Here is a 21,771-nt window from a genome sequence, read left to right as displayed (position 1 = left end):
CTATGTAGCCTGATAATTATCTTGCAATGTTTGGACCCTATGAAAGGTCCTCTTTAAGTGGTCATTCCAACTCCTCTATTTAGTCTGGTCTAGGCCTGAAACGATTACTCTGAAGAAGCTGAGCGAAACGCGCGTCAGGGGTGCGCTCACCAAGGTCCCAAGGTTGGTTCCCCTCTACCTTTTCTTATATGTGTTTCCCATGCTGGTTATGATTTTTTATGTGTTGGATGCATGTTGCATACTATTTAGCTGCTGTTGGGGAGAATTATCCACACACTGCATCCATCCACACTTATAATACGGCTAGCATGGTAACCATTGTATTATCACTGAAAGCCCACATTTCCATCTGGCCTGTGTATGATATAACCTTTCTCGCTTCAGCCATGTGGCTCACTCAGACTAGTAGGTGATGTGCGCTTGGGGGATAGATCCATATTGTGTAACCTTGGTGGGGCGCTGATTCGCAGTGCTGCCACATTACTGCTGCTATTCATATGCTTATTTATGTCTATGGTTTTGTCTTTTATGTGATGAATTAATAAAATATTTTGTGATTTACGTACATGTTTGTTGTTGTTTATCGGATCTATTGAGTTGGTGCTCACACATGATTTTCTCATTGTTATTGAGAAGTATTTCGGTTATAATATCGATTGAATCGAGTAATTCGACACAAAAAAATCCTCAATGCCATTTTTTTTGCATCGAGGATTCGTTTGTGTCATGTGACTACGGAACAGAGTGAAGCGCTTGCTAACTCACCATTCCGTGGTCACCCGCTGGCCCGTACTTTTCTGCACTCCGCTCTAGGTGGTGACCTTTCCCTAGTGTCCAGGCCTAGTACCTTTTCCCTTCCCTCTTGTGTTCGGTGTGGAGTTTACTACCCACACCGCGCCGTGACATTATTAACCGCTGCAATCCATCATTTTTTGTTTGTCAGTGAGGCTATGGATCCTATCGCTCTACTGGCTAGACAATTGCAGGGTCTGTCTATAGAGATAGCTGACCACCTAGGTTCAGAGAGTCATGGAAATTTTACTTTAAGTTACGTCCGCTCTCATCTGGGGATTAAAGTCAAAGAGAGGGTATTATCTTGTCGCTCAGTCTTGGGCTTTTTCTCTACCGAACGGATCACTGTCCCTCCGGTCGGTAGATTAATTTTTCAGAGCGCTAGGTCTTATCTACGATGACCTGGATCGGATCTCCCTGGCCGAGACCAAGTTACTTGGTTTACGGCAGGGACAGTGTTCTGTGGGGATCTATTGCTCTGAATTTAGGAGACGGGCTACGGATATGGAGTGCAATGATCCAGCTCTCCGTAGCCAATTCTGTCAGGGATTATCCGAGAGGCTAAAGGACGCGTTGGCCTTTCACGAAAAACCTGAGTCATTGGAAGCGGCTGTGTCCCTCGCTGTATGTATGGATAGACGCCTGAGAGAGATCTAAGGTCCCTCACTCTCAGGACGAACTATCATATAACGTGGCGGTAGGGCTGCACTAAACAATTATTTTAGTAATCGAGTATTCTATTGATTATTTTTACAATTAATCAAGTACTCTAATAAGAAAAACCTTCTTAAAATAACGTATTTCTTTATAAAAACAATATTTTTATTTCTTACAGTAGTATAGCACATAATTGCACACACAAGGCTTCTTTCACAGCTGCAATATACATTCTGTCAACAGCCAGAATGTACCATATCGGGTATAGCTGGATTATCTGCCGGCTGCTGCAGCGATTGACTGTAATGGGGTCCGGCCTTGTTGCAGCATTCAAGCCGGGTTTTGACCGGACAAAAAAAAAAAAAAAAAAGCTTTGGACGATACCCATCATGTATGCCGGAACATGGCCAGGTGGCCTTGGACCACAGTATAGTCAATAAGAGCATATAGCTGGTTGTATACGGCTCTACCCAATACGGTGTACTCCAGCAGGCTGTTCTTCTGCCAGAATGTGTATATAAGGTTATGTTGTGAACTCCGGCAATTTGTTCCGGTGGAGGATCAGACTGCCGGAGTTCACTGGCAGCATCTGTCATAGCTGGATGTCCATTAACTGTAATGGGGATCCGGACAAAAAATGCTGCACAGTGACATAGCATTTTGATAGGACCCCTCCCAAGTCAGTCAGCCTTTCCCTCAAATCAGTCCCCCCATGCCGCAAGCCCGCAATCAGACCCCCATGCCTCCATGATCAGACCCCCAGGCTGCCATCATCAGACCCTCCCTTGCTGCAATCAGAGCGAGACCCCCACTCCCCCAGTGCCATCAGATCAGCCCTTTCATGCCATGTCCCCCAGTGCCCCCATGATGGCACTGCCATCGGCCCCTCCATGCCATCCAGATTGCCATGATGTCCCCCTTCCCCAGTGCCTCCGTGCAATCAGATCAGCCCCTCCATGCCATGTCCCCTAGTGCCCCCATGATGGCACTGCCATTAGCCCCTTCATGCCATCCAGATTGCCATGATGTCCCCCTTCCCCAGTGCCTCCATGCCATCCACCATGTCCCCCACTCCCATCAGATCAGGCCCTCCATGCCAAATCACTGGTGCCCCCCGCCATCACAGGATCCCCCACACCGCTAACTGTATACTGACCTGTCCTGGCAGTGCGGCGTGCGCTGGCACATGGAGTCCGCAGGAGACGCGTCTTCATGATGTGTGCACGCAAGACCCTGGGCAGTGCAGCGCAGTGCTGAGTCGGGAGGCCACAGAGTGGTGAGTCAGAAGCTTCACGTCACTCACGCTCCGTGGTCATGTGATTTAAATGCCCTGCATCAAGGATTTTTTTGCCTCGATTACATCGATTAAATCGATGAATCGTTTCAGCCCTACGTGGCGGCTTTCTCTGATACCTTGGGTGGAGAGACTCCTGAGTTTATGCCTGGTGACGAAGCTATGCAGTTAGAGGGAGCTACCTCTGGGCCTGCTTGCAAGAGTTTTAGTCATAAGAAGGGAGTAGTATTTTCTGTGGAAAAAGGAGACATTTTGTTAATGTTTGTCCTTACGTTCAGCGTCAAGGTGAAAAAACAAAAAACTTTTAATTCCCATCTTACTCTTGGTGGTGTGGGTGGGAGTCAGGGAACTTACTTTTGTTATTTACTGGTAGTACCCGATTTCTCTTGCCTGCCGAGGTGGCGCAAGAGTCCAAAACTGGGAATTTAGGTGTTTATTGACAGTGGGGCAGGGGTTAACCTAGTTGATGGTCAGTTCATCTGTATGCATGGGTTGACAAGTGCATTAGAGAAAAATATTTAGGTGTTTGCAATAGACTCCGCACCACTTACTCATGTTTGTCATAGATGGTGCAGGACATCCGTTTAAGAGTGGGTGATTTTAATCAGGAATCCATTTTGTGTTTGTAATTGAGGGTCTGCCTGCTCCGTTGGTTCTGGGTTTACCATGGTTACCAAACATAATCCTACCATTGACTGGCAAGCGAGACAGATTCTCGATTGGAGTGATTATTGCATGGACAACTGTCTTAATATATCTCTTTCTGTCTTGACCACTAAAGCTGTTCCCTCTTTCATTTCAGATTTTTCTGATGTATTTTCTGAGTGGTTGCCAGAGTTTACCCCCACACCGGGAATATGATTGTCCTATCAATCTTATTCCCGGAGCGAAGTTGCCAAAATCTAGGTTATATAACCTTTCTGAACCCGAAAGACTGGCCATACGAGAGTATATTGCCGAAAGTTTGGCTAAGAGACATATTAGACCTTCCAAGTCCCCAGTGGCAGCAGGGGTTTTCTTTGTAAAGAAGAAAGACGGAACTCTTAGGTCATGTCACATGTCGTGAACTAAATCGGATTACAGTTCATGATCCGTACCCCCTGCCTTTGATTCCTGACTTGTTTAACCAGATTGTTGGTACCAATGTGTTCTCCAAGTTGGACCTAAGGGGGGCATACTGTATAATCTGGTCAGGATTAAGGAAGGGGGTGAATGGAAGACAGCGTTTCATACCCCAGAGGGTCATTTTGAGAGTCTGGTCATGCCGTTTGGGTTAACTAATGTTCCTACGGTTTTCCAGCATTTTGTTAATAATATCTTTCATCATCTGGTGGGGAGGTTTGTTGTTGTGTATCTGGATGACATACCAATTTATTCTCCAGATATGGAGATTCATCAGGATCATGTGAGACAGGTGTTACAGATCCTAAGAGAGAATAAATTGTATGCTAAGATGGACAAGTGTGTATTTTCAATACAGGAAGTGCAATTCCTGGGTTACCTACTCTCATCTTCACATATGGATCCAGAGAAGATCCGTGCTGTGTTGGACTGGGATCGACCCGAAAATCTGAAAGCGCTCATGCGGTTATTGGGGTTCACCAACTACTACCGTAAATTCATTTTCAACTACTCGACTGTGGTTAAACCTTTAACGGACATGACTAGGAAAGGTTTGGATGTATTAGTCTGGTCTAATGCACCATTACAAGCTTTTTCTGCAGTGAAGGAATGTTTTGCTTCTGCTCCTATACTAGTGTAACTGAATGTGTCACAGCCATTCATTGTGGAAGTTGACGCATTTGAGGTTGGGGTAGGAGCAGTCTTGTCGCAGGGTCCTTCACCTAGTAAATGGCGCACATGTGCATTCTTCTCTAAGAAACTCTCAGCTGCAGAAAGGAATTATGACGTAGGTAATAGAGAGTTGCTGGCCATTAAGTTGGCTTTTGAGGAGTGGTGTCATTGGTTGGAAGGAGCAATTTATCCTATTACTGTGCTTACTGATCACAAAAATCTGGCTTACCTGGAGTCGGCTACACGACTGAACCCAAGGCAGGCATGATGGTCGTTGTTTTTTACCAGATGTAATTTTATCGTCACCTATCACCCTGGGGTTAAGAACAAGAATCTGGTGCATCTCCCTGGGCCTCCAACACCTCTGTCTCAAGGTCGGGATATAGGGCGGATATAACTACCCCTTCAGACAATATTGGACCAGGATCTTCTGAATCCCCCCCCCCCCCCCCCAGTAAAGCTCTGATGCTTTTTCCCGTAGCTTTACTGGGGGAGGGGGGGGAGGTGATTCAGAAGATCCTGGTCTGCTATTGTCTGAAGGGGTAGTTATATCCGCCCTATATCCTGACCTTGAGACAGAGGTGTTGGAGGCCTAGGGAGATGCACCGGATTCTTGTCCTCGGGGGAAGTTGTTTGTTCCTTCTGAATTACGTCACAAGGTGTTTGAGGAACATCACTGTACGGTTCACACTAGGACACCCTGGGAGCAGATCCACTGTCGATCTCATCTCTCGTAGATTCTGGTGCCGGGGTTGTTTAAGTGTGTTGAGGACTATTTGTCTGCTTGCAGTACTTGTGCACGTGCTAAGGTCACACATACTCGGCCTTCCAGGTCTTTACTTCCGTTGCCCATCCCGTCCCAACCTTGGACTTATTTATCCATGGATTGTATCACAGATTTACCTAATTCTTCAGGAAAAACTGTGATTTTGGTGGTCGTTGATCGCTTTAGTAAAATGACGCACTTTAAAGCATTGCCAGGTCTACCTAATGCTAAAACTCTCGCACAAGTGTTTGTTGATAACATCGTGAAATTACATGGTATTCCTTCTGATGTGGTGTCTGATAGGGGGACTCAGTTTGTTTCCAAATTCTGCAAGGCGTTCTGTACTCGTCTGGGGGTACAATTGTCCTTCTCTTCGGCCTTCTATCCTCAGTCGAACGGACAGACTTAATGCACTAATCAGAATCTGGAGACTTATTTGGGATGTTTTGTCTCGGAGAACCAGGAGGAGCGGTCTTCATTTTTGTCTTTAGCCGAGTTTGCCATAAATAACCGTAGATAGGAGTCTACTGATAAGTCGCCGTTTTTGGGGGCATATGGGTTCCGCCTGCAATTTGGCACATTTTCTGGTACGGAGACTTCCGGTATACCTGAAGAGGAACAATTTTCCTCTTCTTTGTCATCTATTTGGCGGAAAATTCTAAATAATCAGAAAAAAATGGGCAACAAGTACAAATGTATGGCTGACCAGAGACGTATGAATGGTCCGGACCTAAGAGTGGATGATTCTATGTGGCTGTCCAAAAGAAACATTAAGTTGAAAGTACCTTTTTGGAAGTTGGGTCCAAGGTTTATTGGTCCATATAAGTTTACTGCCATTATTAACCCAGTAGCCTTTCGTATTGAACTTCCTTAGGCTTTGAAGATTCATAATGTGTTTCATAAGTCATTGAAGAGATATGTTGAACCGTCCTTCTTGCCTCCCGCACCTGTCATGGTGGGCGGTAATCTGGAATCTCAGATCGCCAGGAAAGTTGACTCCTGAATTCTCCGTAGATCCCTCCAGTATCTCGTTCCCTGGAGGGGTGACGGGCCAGAGGAGAGGATGTGGGTTCCAGCGGTCGACATTAATGCTAGTCGTCTGGTGAAAGCCTTTCACAGAGCTCATCCGGATAAAGTTGGTCCTGGGTGTCTGGAGGTCACCCGTAGAAGGGGGGGGGGGGTACTGTCACGGTCTCTCCTGTGACAGAGGTCAGAAGATCTAAGAGGCTGGCTGCATGTGATGTGATCTGACAGTCTCTTTGGTTTTACTTATTTCTGTGTTGTTGCTGGTTATGACCACACCTCTTGTCTCAGGTTTAGCTTAAGTGGTCATTCCAACTCCTCTATTTAGTCTGGTCCCACCCATCATGCTATGCGGTTGATAGCTCCTTTCTGGTTGTGTCACGGACGGTGTACAGGAAACAAGACAAAGCAACATGCATATATGACTCACTGGATCCAAAGCTAAGGAACCAAAAGGGAGACCCCTGCACAAGACCTGAGACTTGCAAAGATCCCAAAGGTGGATGGTTGCATATCCACGTACCTCGACTATATAACCCCTGAACACCCTACAATAGTGAGGGGACACGACCACCGGCTCCCTACACCAGACACGGAGGGAGTCAGGGTCACCTGGGATCCAGCAAACAGAAAATAACAGATAAATGTACAGCACTTAACTTTATAGCAGACTGGGAAACAGGATCAGCATGCACACACACTCCAGGAAGAAGTATAAGCCGCCCAGTAATGCATTATGGGGAGGAATTTAAAGGGAAGCAATCAGTCCAACTACATGACAGCTGAGAGAGGCTAACGAGATGAGGAACTGAACAGCACAACAAAGAAAACTCAAGGAGGAGGTTCTGAAAGGCTTCTGTCAGAGCTTCTCAGCTGTCTGGTTGTGACAGTACCCCTCCCTCTACGAGTGGACTCCGGACACTCAGAGCCCACCCTCTCAGGATGGGACCTATGGAAAGCCCTGATGAGACGAGAGGCCATAATGTCCGTCACTGGGACCCACATCCTCTCCTCAGGACCATAACCCTCCCAATGAACAAGGTACTGAAGAGAACCGCGGACAAGACGAGAATCCACAATCCTAGAGACCTAAAATTCAAAATTCCCATCAACCATAATCGGAGGAGGAGGCAAAGGCGATGGTACAATGGGTTGAACATAAGGTTTCAATAAGGACTTATGAAAAACATTATGGATCTTCCAAGTCTGAGGAAGATCAAGACGGTAGGCAACAGGATTGATGACAGACAGGATTTTGTAAGGCCCAATAAACCTAGGACCCAACTTCCAGGAGGGAACCTTCAATTTGATATTCTTGGTAGACAACCACACCAGATCACCAACATTCAGGTCCGGACCAAGCACACGTCTCTTATCTGCCACACGCTTATATCTCTCACTCATGCTCTTTAGATTATCCTGAATCTTTTGCCAAATAGATGACAAAGACGAGGAGAATCTGTCCTCATCAGGTAAACCAGAAGACCCCTCTCCCGAGAAAGTCCCAAACTGCGGATGAAACCCATATGCACCAAAAAATTGTGACTTATCAGAGGACTCCTGACGACGGTTATTTAAAGCAAACTCAGCAAGGGACAAAAAAGAACACCAATCCTCTTGATTCTCCGCCACAAAACAGCGCAGATATGTCTCCAGATTCTGATTGACGCGCTCTGTCTGGCCATTCGACTGCGGGTGGAAAGCAGAAGAGAATGACAACCGAACCCCCAAGCGAGAACAGAAAGCCTTCCAGAATCTGGAAACAAACTGCGTGCCCCTATCAGAGACTATGTCTGAAGGAATACCGTGCAATTTGACAATGTGATCAATAAATGCCTGCGCCAGCGTCTTAGCATTGGGCAAACCAGGAAAAGGGATGAAATGCACCATTTTGCTAAAACGGTCCACCACCACCAGAATCACAGTCTTCCCCGAGGAACGAGGCAGGTCCGTTATAAAGTCCATGGACAGATGTGTCCAAGGATGGGAAGGAATGGGTAAGGGAAGGAGAAGCCTGATGATCGTGAATGAGGGACTTTAGCACGAGCGCAAGTCTCGCAGGCTGCCACAAAACCCTCCGAGCGATGAGATCCAGTGTGGCTCTTGCCCCCGGGTGCCCAGCAAGGACCGTATCGTGGTGTTCCTTAAAAATCTTGTGTCTTAAAGCGAGAGGCACAAACAACCTTCCAGGAGGACAAAGATCAGGAGCCTCTGACTGGGCTGCCTGCACCTCTGCCTCCAATTCAGAAAAAAGAGCAGAGACCACCACACCTTCAGCCAAAATGGGACCCGGGTCTTCAAAATTCCCGCCTCCCGGAAAACAAGGTGACAGGGCATCTGCCTTCACATTCTTAACTCCAGGGCGGAACGTGACAACAAAATTAAACCTAGAAAAGAACAAAGACCATCTGGCCTGTCTCGGGTTCAGACTCCAAGTAGGCCAGATTTTTATGGTCAGTAAATACGGTAATAGGGTGTCTGGCTCCCTCTATCCAATGGTGCCATTCCTCAAAAGCCAACTTGATGGCCAACAAATCTCCCACATCGTAATTTCTCTCTGCGGAGGAGAGTTTTTTCGAGAAAAAGGCACACGGTAGCCATTTGGCAGGAGAGGAACCCTGAGACAAGACCGCCCCCACACCCACCTCAGAAGCATCAACCTCAACTATGAAGGGTAAAGAAATATCAGGTTGCACCAAGATGGGAGCGGAAGCAAAACTCTCCTTGATATTAGAAAAAGCCTTACGCGCCTCTACTGACCAAGAAGAAAAATCTACCCCCTTTCTGGTCATATCAGTGAGTGGTTTAACAATAGAGGAATAATTCAAAATAAACTTCCTGTAATAATTGGCAAAGCCCAAAAAACACATCAGCGCCTTCTGATTCTCAGGAAGCTCCCACTCAAGCACAGCGCGGACCTTCTCGGGGTCCATGCGAAAACCATAAGCGGAGAGAAGAAACCCCAGAAATTGAATTTCTGGAACCGCAAACACACATTTTTCCAGTTTCGCATATAATTTATTCTCCCGCAGGATGAGCAAGACCTGACGTAAATGTTCCTTATGAGTTTTGAAATCAGGAGAAAAAAATCAAAATGTCATCCAAATACACTAATACAAATTTTCCCATCAAATGATAAAAAATGCTGTTCACGAAATGCTGAAAAACGGCTAGGGCATTCATCAAACCAAAAGGCATAACCAAATTCTCAAAATGGCCCTCAGGGGTATTGAAGGCCGTCTTCCATTCGTCTCCTTCTCTGACCCTGACCAGGTTGTATGCCCCTCTTAGATCTAATTTGGAAAAGACTTTAGCCCCAACAACCTGGTTAAACAGGTCTGGGATCAGAGGAAGCGGATAAGGGTCACGAATAGTGATACTGTTCAGCTCCCTGAAATCCAGACAAGGTCTTAAAGAACCATCTTTTTTCTTAACAAAGAAAAAACCAGCGGCAACAGGTGACTTCGAGGGTCGTATGTGTCCTTTTCTCAGACTCTCAGAGATATAAGCACGCATAGCGATCCTCTCAGGTTGGGAAAGATTGTATAAATGAGATTTAGGCAGTTTGGCGCCTGGGATGAGATTAATAGGGCAATCGTACTCCCTGTGCGGGGGCAAATCCTGAACTCCACTCTCAGAGAAGACATCCGAAAATTCAGAGAGAAAAGATGGTACAGTCTTAGTAGCAACATCAGAAACAGATGTCGTGAGGCAATTCTCTCTGCAAAAGTCACTCCAACCATTTATTTGCCTCGCTTGCCAATCAATGGTGGGGTTATGTTTAGTGAGCCAGGGTAGCCCCAACACTAGAGGAGTAGGCAAACCGCTAAGGACGAAACATGACACATCCTCAACATGAGCATCACTCACAATTAAACGGATATTGTGAACTATGCCCTTTAATGATTTCTGAGAAAGTGAGGCGGAATCAATAGCAAAAACAGGAATATCCTTTCCCAAAGTGCGCACCTGGAAACCATGAGTTATTGCAAATTGATTATCAATGAGATTGACAGCTGCTCCACTATCCACAAAAATCTCACAAAAAATGCTCTTGCTCTCTAGCGCCACCCTAGCCGGCAGGACAAAACGGGAACTACAAACAAACGGAAAACCTTCAATTTCCGCCTCAACCCTGCCAATAGTAACAGACGGAACATTTCTAAAAGATTTTTTCCTGTTTGTTTCTTTATTACTCCCAGAAAACTGCCTGAATCTCCTAGAGGGACAAACATTTGTCAAATGATTTATACCTCCACAACAAAAACAAACCCTCCAATGCGAGCTGAATCTTCTATTTTCAGAAGCAATCAACCCCAGCTGCATGGGCTCCTGCTCAGAAGGGGCTGACAGCGACGAGACCCCTGCGCACAGAATGAGACCGCTGCACTGGGACTGGGACTGAGTATGACAGGAAGGGGACATCTCTCCTCTCTCTCTAAGACGTCTGTCAATACGAACGGCCTGAGACATAGCAGAGTCCAAAGAAATAGGCCTCTCATGAAAGGCAAATGCATCTTTCAGTCCCTCCGAAAGACCATGGCAAAATTGACTTCGGAGTGCAGCATCATTCCAACCAGTATCAGCTGCCCATCTCCGGAATTCTGAGCAGTATATTTCTGCGGATTGTTTACCCTGGCAAAATAGACGTAGTCTAGACTCAGCCAGAGCAATACGATCCGGATCATCATATATCTGACCCAGGGCTAAAAAGAATTCATCCACTGAACGGAGAGGCCGTGCCCCCTCCGGCAGCGAAAAGGCCCAAGACTGAGCGTTACCCCTGAGCAGCGATATAATGATTCCCACCCTCCGTTCCTCATCACCAGAGGAATGGGGAAGAAGGCGAAAATGAAGTTTGCAAGACTCTCTAAAACGCACAAAATTCTCACTACCCCCGGAGAACGTATCCGGGAGCGAGATCTTAGGCTCAGAACAAACTCCATGAACGCAAGCTGAACCGGTCACTTGAAGCTGAGAAAGTCTTACCAATGAAAGACCCTGGAAGCGTTCAGCCAAAAGTGAAACCGGATCCATGCTTGAGACGGTTTTGGCGGCTTATAATGTCACGGACGGTGTACAGGAAACAAGACAAAGCAACATGCATATATGACTCACTGGATCCAAAGCTAAGGAACCAAAAGAGAGACCCCTGCACAAGACCTGAGACTTTCCCTGGCTGCTCAGCCTATGCAAAGATCCTAAAGGTGGATGGTTGCATATCCACGTACCTCGACTATATAACCCCTGAACACCCTACAATAGTGAGGGGACACGACCACCGGCTCCCTACACCAGACACGGAGGGAGTCAGGGTCACCTGGGATCCAGCAAACAGAAAATAACAGATAAATGTACAGCACTTAACTTTGTAGCAGACTGGGAAACAGGATCAGCATGCACACACACTCCAGGAAGAAGTATAAGCCGCCCAGTAATGCATTATGGGGAGGAATTTAAAGGGAAGCAATCAGTCCAACTACATGACAGCTGAGAGAGGCTAACGAGATGAGGAACTGAACAGCACAACAAAGAAAACTCAAGGAGGAGGTTCTGAAAGGCTTCTGTCAGAGCTTCTCAGCTGTCTGATTGTGACAGGTTGTTGAAGTGCTGGTGTTTGGTTCTCCTCTGAGTTCCCGCTCGTCCGCATACTTCAGAGTTAAGTGTCTTCTCCCTATTTCTTGTTTGTTGTATTCCCTTATCTTTTGGTATTAGGCCTGAGGAAGTCTCCTCTTCCTTCAGCTGGGAAGGAACAGGTCATATTTTGTCCTGACACTATTGCCAGGGCCCTTTAGGGTCATATAGGGCTTTAGGTTCCTGCGTATGAACATTCCTACCACTGAGGTCTGTTCATACTGATAGTAGTCAGTGCTCGGTTTAGGGATTCACTAGGTGGTGACCTTTCCAGGCCTAGTACCTTTTCCCTTCCCCCTTGTGTTCGGTGTGAAGTTTACTACCCACACCGCGCCGCAACATTATCCTGTACCTAGTAAAACTGAAAAAGTGTGGAAGTGTAAAGCCTCATTCACACATCAGTGTTCGGTCAGTGATTTCTATCAGTTATTGTGAGCCAAAACCAGGTGCGGTTCTAAACACAGAACAGGTGCAGATCATTCCATTACACCTTATGTGTGTGGAGGCTCCATTCCTGGTTTTGGCTCACGAACACTGATGTGATGAGTAGTACTGTCAGTATCAGCCGTATGAGCAAACTCTGTTTACATACACATAGTATCTGTTCTCATGTGTCTTGCTTAAAGGGGTTGTCCAGGTTCAGAGCTGAACCTGGACATAATCCATTCTTTACCCCTTCAGCCCCTCGGATATGAGCATCGAACATTTCATGTCACATCACCGGCACTAATGGGCAGTCTTTAGCCCTGTCCTAGGCTGGTTTACAGGCTATGGCAGCGCTAAAGACCGCCCATTAATGCCGGTGACGTCACCGGATATGAAGAAAAAGCCCTTGCACCACTCAGGGCAAGGGCGAGCCTTGTAGCTTGAAATACTCCGGTGCTCCACTCAGAGGGGTGAAGAAGGAGTTATGTCCTGGTTCAGCTCTGAACCTGGATAACCCCTTTAACTGATTAATTGATTAGTTTCACATTCACGTTAAAACAGATCTGGCAGGCTGTTCTGGCCAGGCTGCCAAATCCGTGAATACCAGGTGCTGCTGAGGTTCCGTCCATCCGCATTTACTATAATGGGGAATGGCGGAGATCTGGTCGCAACCCGGAAAATATGCCGAGGGGCAGCTGGACAAATACCACTACACACAGCAGTTTTCATCCGGCATACTTTTTTTCTTTTCAACAATTAGGTTAATTGTCTCTCTATCCTTTTTATTATGTACTCTTTGCACTTTATGTGCTTAATTTAACTCACTCCATATCAGCCCCTTTCTCCTTCACTCTCCCATATACAGCTCCCATACTTAAACCCCAAACTCAAACCTGCCAAACTGCTGGTTCGCTCAACTCTGACAACAGACACTGTGGTAGAATAGGTATACTTCTTTCCCCACAATGCACTTTCCAAGTCATCCCCCCAGTACCATCACTCTCATTCCCATCTTTTAAAGTCCACACCGTCAGAGTTTCTCATCCCCTCTCCCTCAGAGTGTCAGTTATTTACGGACTTCCATGCTCACCCACCCAGTTCCTTGATCACTTTGCTGCCTGGCTGCCACACTTCTTGTTTTCAGAACTACCAGCTCTCATTTAGGGTGGCATTACCATCCCCAAAGACAGTGCTATCTCCCCGTCTGCCTCTCAGCTTCTATTTCTAACCTCCAACTTTCAAACTCTCAGATGTATAAAAATGGTAACACACTTGACCTGGTCTTTTTCTGGCTCTGCTCAATTTCCGACTTTACTAACTCTCCTATCCTGTTCTCTGACCACAACCTACTCTCCTTTGCTGTCACAATTCCTTATCCATCTAATCACACTCCTACTTATCACACATTCAGAAATCTACATGCCATTGACACTAAGAAACTTACAGACTCTACAGTCATCACTGTCCCCAGTCCCTTCCCTCTTCTGTCCTGAGCTGGATGCAGAAACTATAATGACACCATCAGAAGTGTCCTGGATGAAGTAGCGCTCCCTGCACTCATAACCTCCCAACAGAGACGAAAGCAACTCTGGCTTAGTCCTCAAACTCGCTTTCTCCAGTGATGCTCCAGAAATGCCGACCGCTTATGGAGAAAAACTTGCAAACCACAAGATTTCTTCTATTACAAATTTATGCTTATAATTTATAACTCTGCCCTTCACCTCACCAAACAAACCTACTTCATAACCCTGATCTCACTATCCAATAATCCAAAAAACCTCAGCCATTTTTTTCATTCTCTCCTCAGTCCAAAAGTGCAGGCACCTACTACAGACCTCTGTGCTGAAGATCTAGCCACCTACTTCAAAGAGAAAATTCTGCAGTAAAACAGCTCCCAGCCTCTAAGTGTCATCAGCCCCCTTCACTTCTTCAGCATCTCCTCTGGGTCACTCTTCACATTTGGCCCAGTTGCAGAAGAAGAAGAAGTCTCCAGGCTCCTCTCTTCTCGTTCTACTACATGCAGTACTGACTCTATTCCCTCACACCTTCTCAAGCCTCTCCCCAGCTGTCACTACTCACCTAACTAAAATCGTTAACCTCTCTCTTCTGACATCTTCCCCTCTTCAAATATTCTGTCATAACCCCATTATTAAAAAAAACTTCTTTTGACTGTCCTGCATAACTAACTACAGACCTTACTCTAATCTCCCCTTTACCTCTAAACTCCTGAAGTGTCTGGTCTACACTCGCCTCATCCGCTATCTCTCCACTCGCTCCTTGATCCATTACAATCAGGTTTTCACACACTACATTCTACAGAAATTGCCCTCACCAAAGTGACCAATGACCACCTCTTTACTACTTCTCCTTGATCTCTCTGTAGCATTTGACACTGTAGACCACCATCTTCTCCTAACCATGCTCCAATCTATCGGCCTTCAAGGGGTTGTCTCACTTCACTAAGTTGCATTCATCATGTAAAGGGAGTTAATACAAGCCACTTACTAATGGATTGTTATTATCCATATTGCTTCCTTTGCTGGCTGGATTAATTTTTTCATCACATTATACACTGCTCGTTTCCATGATTACAGACCATCCTGCAATCCATATCTTTTCAGGTTGACAAATTACATCCCCTTATCTAACTCTCCTCCATTCACTGTCCCCCACCCCCACCCCTTCAGCATCATTCTTCTGAACCTGATCCATCGTCAAGTATCCACACCCCACGCACTCAGAAGCACTACAGATATTGGCTGGTGACTGGCTCATGCAACTGTATATCTACTCCCCTATTGTGTTAAGATGGCATGACCATTGTACCAATCAAGCAGTTGTTACCTTCTGTGTCACTCCTATCTCCTCATAGATTGTAAGCTCTTCAAAGCAGGGCCCTCATTCTTCTTGTTTTTAATTGTTGACTTGTTTGTCGCTATCTTGTTTATGACTCTATTTGTACATGAACTTCTTGATTGTAAAGCACTGCGGAAAATGTTGGCACTATATAAATCAAGATTATTACAAACCGGATTCCCAAAAAGTTGGGACACTATACAAATCGTGAATAAAAACTGAATGCAATGATGTGGAGGTGCCAACTTCTAATATTTTATTCAGAATAGAACATAAATCACGGAACAAAAGTTTAAACTGAGAAAATGTACCATTTTAAGGGAAAAATATGTTGAATCACAATTTCATGGTGTCAACAAATCCCCAAAAAGTTGGGACAAGGCCATTTTCACCACTGTGTGGCATCTCCCCTTCTTCTTACAACACTCAACAGACGTCTGGGGACCGAGGAGACCAGTTTCTCAAGTTTAGAAATAGGAATGCTCTCCCATTCTTGTCTAATACAGGCCTCTAACTGTTCAATCGTCTTGGGCCTTCTTTGTTGCACCTTCCTCTTTATGATGCGCCAAATGTTCTCTATAGGTGAAAGATCTGGACTGCAGACTGGCCATTTCAGTACCCGGATCCTTCTCCTACGCAGCCATGATGTTGTGATTGATGCAGAATGTGGTCTGGCATTATCTTGTTGAAAAATGCAGGGTCTTCCCTGAAAGAGATGATGTCTGGATGGGAGCATATGTTGTTCTAGAACCTGAATATATTTTTCTGCATTGATGGTGCCTTTCCAGACATGCAAGCTGCCCATGCCACACGCACTCATGCAACCCCATACCATCAGAGATGCAGGCTTCTGAACTGAGCGTTGATAACAACTCGGGTTGTCCTTGTCCCCTTTGGTCCGGATGACATGGCGTCCCAGATTTCCAAAAAGAACTTCGAATCGTGACTCGTCTGACCACAGAACAGTCTTCCATTTTGCCACACTCCATTTTAAACGATCCCTGGCCCAGTGAAAACGCCTGAGCTTGTGGATCTTGCTTAGAAATGGCTTCTTCTTTGCACTGTAGAGTTTCAGCTGGCAACGGCGGATGGCACGGTGGATTGTGTTCACTGACAATGGTTTCTGGAAGTATTCCTGAGCCCATTCTGTGATTTCCATTACAGTAGCATTCCTGTTTGTGGTGCAGTGTCGTTTAAGGGCCCGGAGATCACGGGCATCCAGTATGGTTTTACAGCCTTGACCCTTACGCACAGAGATTGTTCCAGATTCTCTGAATCTTCGGATGATGTTATGCACAGTTGATGATGATAGATGCAAAGTCTTTGCAATTTTTCGCTGGGTAACACCTTTCTGATATTGCTCCACTATCTTTCTGCGCAACATTGTGGGAATTGGTGATCCTCTACCCATCTTGGCTTCTGAGAGACACTGCCACTCTGAGAAGCTCTTTTTATACCCAATCATGTTGCCAATTGACCTAATTAGTGTTAATTGGTCTTCCAGCTCTTCGTTATGCTCAAATTTACTTTTTCCAGCCTCTTATTGCTACTTGTCCCAACTTTTTTGGGATTTGTTGACACCGTGAAAATTTGAATCAACGTATTTTTCCTTTAAAATTATACATTTACTCGGATTAAACGTTTGATCTGTCATCTACGTTCTATTACAAAGAAAATATTGACATTTGCCATCTCCACATCATTGCATTCAGTTTTTATTCACAATTTGTTTAGTGTCCCAACTTTTTTGGAATCCGGTTTGTATTTTTTTACTGTTAGCAGTATGAACTGACATATACTATCAGCAGTATAAACTGACATATACTATCAGCAGTATAAACTGACATATACTATCAGCAGTATGAACTGATGTATACTATCAGCATCATAATTGACATATACTATCAGCAGTATGAACTTACATATACAGTGGGATGCGAAAGTTTGGGCAACCTTGTTAATCGTCATGATTTTCCTGTATAAATTGTTGGTTTTCACGATAAAAAATGTCAGTTAAATATATCATATCGGAGACACACACAGTGATATTTGAGAAGTGAAATGAAGTTTATTGGATTTACAGAAAGTGTGCTATAATTGTTTAAACAAAATTAGGCAGGTGCATAAATTTAGGCACTGTTGTCATTTTATTGATTCCAAAACCTTTAGAACTAATTATTGGAACTCAAATTGGCTTGGTAAGCTCAGTGACCCCTGACCTCCATACACAGGTGAATCCAATTATGAGAAAGAGCATTTAAGGGGGTCAATTGTAAGTTTCCCTCCTCTTTTAATTTTCTCTGAAGAGTAGCAACATAGGGGTCTCAAAACAACTCTCAAATGACCTGAAGACAAAGATTGTTCACCATCATGGTTTAGGGGAAGGATACAGAAAGCTGTCTCAGAGATTTCAGCTGTCTGTTTCCACAGTTAGGAACATATTGAGGAAATGGAAGACCACAGGCTCAGTTCAAGTTAAGGCTCGAAGTGGCAGACCAAGAAAAATCTCGGATAGAGAGAAGCGACGAATGGTGAGAAGTGTCAGAGTCAACCCACAGACCAGCACCAAAGACCTACAACATCATCTTGCTGCAGATGGAGTCACTGTGCATCGTTCAACCATTCGGCGCACTTTACACAAGGAGATGCTGTATGCGAGAGTGATGCAGAGGAAGCCTTTTCTCCGCCCACAGCACAAAAAGTGCCACTTGAGGTGGGCAAAAGCACATTTGGACAAGCCAGCTTCATTTTGGAATAAGGTGTTGTGGACTGATGAAACTAAAATTGAGTTATTTGGCCATAACAAGGGGCGTTATGCATGGAGGAAAAAGAACACAGCATTCCAAGAAAAACACCTGTTACCTACAGTAAAATATGGTGGTGGTTCCATCATGCTGTGGGGCTGTGTGGCCAGTGCAGGGACTGGGAATCTTGTCAAAGTTGAGGGACGCATGGATTCCACTCAGTATCAGCAGATTCTGGAGACCAATGTCCAGGAATCAGTGACAAAGCTGAAGCTGCGCCGGGGCTGGATCTTTCAACAAGACAACGACCCTAAACACTGCTTAAAATCCACTAAGGCATTTATGCAGAGGAACAAGTACAAAGTTCTAGAATGGCTATCTCAGTCCCCAGACCTGAATATAGTTGAAAATCTGTGGTGTGACTTAAAGAGAGCTGTCCATGCTCCGAAGCCATCAAACCTGAATGAACTAAAGATGTTTTGTAAAGAGGAATGGTCCAAAATACCTTCAACCAGAATCCAGACTCTCATTGGAACCTACAGGAAGCGTTTAGAGGCTGTAATTTCTGCAAAAGGAGGATCTACTAAATATTGATTTCATTTGTTTTTTGTGGTGCCCAAATTTATGCACCTGCCTAATTTTGTTTAAACAATTAGAGCACACTTTCTGTAAATCCAATAAACTTCATTTCACTTCTCAAATATCACTGTGTGTGTCTCCTATATGATATATTTAACTGACATTTTTTATCGTAACAACTAACGATTTATACAGGAAAATCAATTAACAAGGTTGCCCAAACTTTCGCATCCCACTGTACTATCAGCATTATAACTGACATATACTATACTACTGACGCTGACAAATTAATGTGTCAGGTACTCATGTACCCAGCCTGAGACTGCAAGTGCCCTCCTGAGTTCAACTGTATTACTGTACTCAAACTCTGCAAACTTTGCAGAGATGAGACATGGCTGAAAGAAGTCATCCTGGCAGTCTGGGCTGGGTGGAGAAGATAAGGAAGGTGAACTCCTACATCAGAGGATATGTCACTAGATGTAATGGGTATGTAGTGCTGTATTTTTCTGAATGTTTGGTATGGCTGGGTGCTGTTGCCCACATCTCACCTCCTCAGCGCCCTCCTCTAAATCCTGGAACTGCAGATCCCACTTTCAACTTTCCCAGACTATGGAAAGACAACCGCTTCTAGGTAGACGGTGGTACATCCATTGTATTGACCTGTAGTTATGTGTTTGCCAGGCACAGGGCCGTCTTTAACGTGGGGCAAAAGGGGCATCTGCCCCGGGCCCAGTTGCTCCTGGGGGGCCCAAGGCAGCTGTCTCTTGAGCCCCGCTGGCCACTGGTGACGTGGGGGATGGCGACAGGGCACAGGGAGATGAACGCTTCTATTGTGGATGCACTCATCTCCATAGTCATCTGTTTCGCCTTCTTCAGGAGAGCGATAAAAATGGAAGTGCTGCGGTGGGGCAGGGGAGGGAGAGTCGTCTCCCTTCCCTGTTCCTCTGATAGGCTGCAGGCCTAGTGCCTGCAAACTATCAGAGGCCGATGCAGGCGGCGCGATAACGTCATCGCGCCGCTTAAGCTGTACAGCACGGGACACAGGCCAGAAGAGGCCTGCATCGCATCGCTGCCAGCCTGATGGAGGTAAGTCTAAGTGTTTATTTTTTTTATATGGTACTACTACTGGCACATGATTGGGGGGCATCTATGGGGTCACCTGTTACTGGCACATGATTGGGAGGCATCTTTGGTGGCACCTGTTACTGGCACATGATTGGGGGGCATCTATGGGGGCACTTGCTACTGGCACATGATTGTGGGGCATCTATGGGGGCACTTGTTACTGGAACATGATTGGGGGCATCTATGGGGGCACTTGTTATTGGCACATGATTGGGGGGGAATCTATGGGGGCACCTGTTACTGGCACATGCTTGGGGGGCATCTATGGGGATTCTTGTTACTGGCACATGATTAGGGGGCATCTATGGGGATACTTGTTACTGGCACATGATTGGGGCATCTATGGGGGCACTTGTTACTGGCACATGATTTGGGGCATCTATGGGGGCACTTGTTATTGGTACATGATTTGGGGCATCTATGGGGGCACTTGTTATTGGTACATGATTGGGGGAATCTATGGTGGTACTTGTTACTGGCACATGATTGGGGGCATCTATGGGGTGCTTGTTACTGGCACATGATTGGTGGGCATCTTTGGGGGTACTTGTTACTGGCACATGATTGGGGGGAATCTATGGGGGCACTTGTTACCGGCACATGATTGGGGGGCATCTATAGGTGCACTTGTTACTGGCATATTATTTGGGGGCATCTATGGGGGCACTTCTTACTGGCACATTATTGGTGGCACTTTTTACTGGCACATTATTGGGTGGCACTATGGGGGCATCTACTGAGGCTACAAAGACGGGGTATTTTATATGGTGGGCTCTGTATAGGGGTATTTTATACTGGGGCACATTATGGTGGGTACTATAGGGAAGGGGAGAGAGGAATACTATAGGCTTATCTATGGGGGGCACTAAGAGGGGGTATTTTATACTTAGAAATTATGGGGGACACTGAGGGCATCTACTGGTGCACTATATATGGGGCACTTTATACTGGTACATTATGGGGGCACTAGGAAGAAGGGGGAAGAGGAGCACTATAGGGTATTTACTGGGGGCACTATATAGGGGTATTTTATACTGGCACGTTATGGGGGTACTATGGGGACATTAGCTCAACTGGGGGCATTAAAAGGGGTTATTTTTTGCACTGGTACATTATAAGGAGAATTATTACTACTGGGGACATTATGATGGGCTTTATTACTACTGGGGGTCTATGTGGAACATAGTATGGGCACTATGGGAGCATTATTACTTCTGGGGCACAGTGGGGACATGTTGGGGGCACTGTAGGAGCACTATTACTACCATGTGTGCTCTAGCAGAGAATTATTCCTATTGGTGGGACTTTTGGAAGCACTATTACTGTGGGGGCACCTTGGCACAGTATCAGCTTACCAGAATTATTTTTGGGGGACGTTATGTTTACACTATTTGTGTCAGGGGCACTATTTGCTGGGCGCAATTATTTTTACTGCACGGTGTGCCAATAATTATTGAAGGGCACTATCTGCATGGTACTACTATTATCAGGGGGTTTATCTGTTTCTGCAGTATAGTATTGGGGAGCACAGCGGCACAGTATTGGGGTTGGTAGGATGATTTCTACAGAAGATGGGAGGATGATGGAAAAGTAGTAAACTAAGATTTTGTTTGTCAAACTGCAGAGACGAGAAATGGCTGAAAAATGGTGCTCGGGTCTGAAGGTCTGAAAGGAGAAGATGAAGAAAGAGAAAATCTACATCAAAGAGATCACTGGATGTAAGAAGTATGTGCACTGTATTACCCTGTATGTAGGGGTGGATGGATGGGTTAGTAGTACAGTACAGTTGTGCTTTTTTAATTTTTAGAATAATGATACAGCCATTTTATTTGATACTTTTGTGCTGATTCTTTTTTTCTCTCTCTATATTAAGGGACACTATAGTCACCAGAACCACAACAGCTAAACGTAGTAGTTCTGGTGTCTATAGCATGTCTCTGCAAGCTTTTTAATGTAAAAACTGCCTTTTCAGAAAAAAAGCCAGTATTTACATTACTGCCAAGGAAGACCTCTATTGGCCACTCATTAATAAAGTTTACTACTCTACGAGGTGTGTGGATATTTTTTTGTGTGCGTGTGTT

The sequence above is a fragment of the Bufo gargarizans genome, chromosome 2 (genome assembly GCF_014858855.1).
Source record: "Bufo gargarizans isolate SCDJY-AF-19 chromosome 2, ASM1485885v1, whole genome shotgun sequence".
NCBI classification, from domain to species: Eukaryota; Metazoa; Chordata; class Amphibia; order Anura; family Bufonidae; genus Bufo; species Bufo gargarizans.
The sequence above is the reverse complement of the archived record's forward strand: the minus strand, read 5'-3'. Positions refer to the sequence as shown.